The 2,373-nt window shown below is 42.1% G+C and overlaps 1 protein-coding gene across 2 annotated transcripts in view; it reads left to right on the top strand.

Annotated features, from left to right (window-relative positions):
* The first annotated feature begins 1,908 nt into the window (after positions 1–1,908).
* The window catches only part of LOC104951579 (CLIP-associating protein 1-B-like), a 5,197-nt gene continuing 4,732 nt past the window's right edge, over positions 1,909–2,373 (top strand). For both annotated transcript variants that reach the window (XM_010778266.1, XM_010778265.1), the window contains exon 1: positions 1,909–1,931. The gene's annotated coding sequence lies outside the window, so the exon portion shown is untranslated. The remainder of the gene's footprint in view (positions 1,932–2,373) is intronic.

Below are 2,373 nucleotides of genomic sequence, written 5' to 3'. Positions count from 1 at the left end.
TTTTACTTCTACTTTACATTTGAACATAAATACCTGTACTTTCTACTTCTTACATTTTCAAAACATGCTCGTTACTTTCGTTTTAATGCATGTGAGGTGAATTATCAATCATTTTTATTTTGCATCACTTCCCCGACATCAAGACTGACTAAAAAGACTTTAAAACTAAATGGATGTAACAATAACACGTAGAGACGACGAGCCCTGGTGTGCAGATCATACACGACGGACGAAAACAACGTATGAGGAAACATCTCTGCAGACGTTAAGGGAGAAAGGTCGAACGGCATCATGTCCAAGAGCAACGCTTACAGTCAGCGGCAGGACTGAACATGAAGATGACATCCAGGAGGCGATTCATCAGACCTCCAGCAAGACGCCCCGCAGCCATGGCCTAACTTCAGGGAGACGTTTGAAGTTGTGGGCGCAACAAATGATTCGTGGCGAATGCACTAAAATTATTTGAGTTTGATTTGTTGTGTACAATGTAGTGACTGCTTTTTGTTCTTTGTTTACTGAGTTGTGTTCTCTGTATTTGATGTCTGTGCTTTGTGATCTGGTTAAATACTAAATAAATACATTCGGCCTATATTAGGGCAAAGTAACCCATCTACAATGTTGGCCACAACAAATACAGGTACTTTGTTTTTGTTCACGCTGAACACATTCAGAATGGCAGTAATAAAAGTTTAAGTATAGCTTGAAACATAGAAAGTACCATGTCCTATTGTTTGCCCCAAAATTGGTTAGCGGAAGGTTTCTTAGCCTACCTTGATTATTAGGCCGAATGATAATTTGTAATAAACAGGATCTCACAAAGCATCATAAATGATAAAAACAAATATCAAGACATCAATGACTCCGCTTTAAGCAGACACGGGTCGATTGAGCTTGCATTAAAAACGCCAGTTTTAAAGTTACTGTCTACTTTGTGTACATTTCAGAGGGACTCGCACTTTTACTTAAGTTAAAAAGTGGAATCGCTCTGTGCAGTACCTCTGACTTTTTACCGAGTATTCCTTACTTCGATAGTGGTATCTGTACTTCACTTGAGTAAAGGGCGAGTGTGTATTTTGCACCCTGCAAGTCAATACAGGACAACATAGACTTTACTACAATTTGACTGGAATTTCCACACCCATAACGAGGTGATAATCTGTTGCTCCATGGTTACAGCATGAGTGGATTTATTTTGGTTTTGAGCTGTTTCCCATCCAACTAATAGAACAAATAAAGTGGTCAGGGTTTTTAGAGCGGCAATGTTACTTGATTGAGCACAGCAGGGTGCAACCAACCCACACACACACAGAAATAGTACACACCCAAACCTGTTGGCTGTGTGTGTGTTTGTGTGTGGCCTAGCACTTGTGGGGACCTTAAAATCGTTGTACACAGTCACCGTGTTGGGGGACCCTCACCTCCTTATTGGACAAAATGGAAGATCCTGTCCTAAGGGAATCATTGAACTTTTAGGTGTGGAATACTTGGTTAGGGTTAGGTTGTGGAAGAGCCGTACTGTAGTGTCTGGAGCCCTGTGTGGTGCACTGGTCTCGGTTAAGATTAGTGGTTTAAAAAAAACCTTAAAAAAACCCTCCATAAACCATCTGAGGGCCCTTGCAAAGTCCCTTATAAAAAAAAACTTTTAAAAAGCTCTATGAGACAGACCGTTATAAAAGACGGTTAAAATAAGTGCAGACGGGGCTGGGACCACGGAACGGCAGCAGAGTAGGTTAAAAAGCCAGATTCCCAACCAGGGTCTCTGGAGGGGGGGCGTTGTGTGTTGTGTGTGTGTTGTGTGTGTGGTTGTGTTGNTGTATGACTGAGTGAGTGAGTGAGTGAGTGAGTGAGTGAGTGAGTGAGTGAGTGAGTGAGTGAGTGTGTGTGTGTGTGTGTATACCTGGTAACGTCCAGCGCCCGCTGGACGTTACCAGGTATACACACACACACACACACTCACTCACTCACTCACTCACTCACTCACTCACTCACTCACTCACTCACTCACTCAGTCATACACACACTCACGCTCAATCACTCACACACACACACACACACTCACTCACTCACTCACTCACTCACTCACTCACTCAGTCATACACACACTCACGCTCAATCACTCACACACACACACACACACACACACACACACACACACACACACACTTTTACTTTGAAAGGCTTTTGTACAACTTCTACACCTTCAATACGTATCCTGATGCGTCCTAAATGTGCAAGAAAATACAAATAAAATACAAAGAATGCAAGAAGAGTCTATATACAAGTAAACTGAATATGATGTATTAGATAAATAATTTCCCAACACGTGTGTGTGTGTGTGTGTGTGTGTGTGTGTGTGTGTGTGTGTGTGTGTGT

Source organism: Notothenia coriiceps, unplaced genomic scaffold, assembly GCF_000735185.1.
Source record: "Notothenia coriiceps isolate Sejong01 unplaced genomic scaffold, NC01 NC01_scaffold00019000, whole genome shotgun sequence".
NCBI classification, from domain to species: Eukaryota; Metazoa; Chordata; class Actinopteri; order Perciformes; family Nototheniidae; genus Notothenia; species Notothenia coriiceps.
Note: the sequence above shows the minus strand (reverse complement) of the source record. Positions and strands in the feature narration are given on the sequence as shown.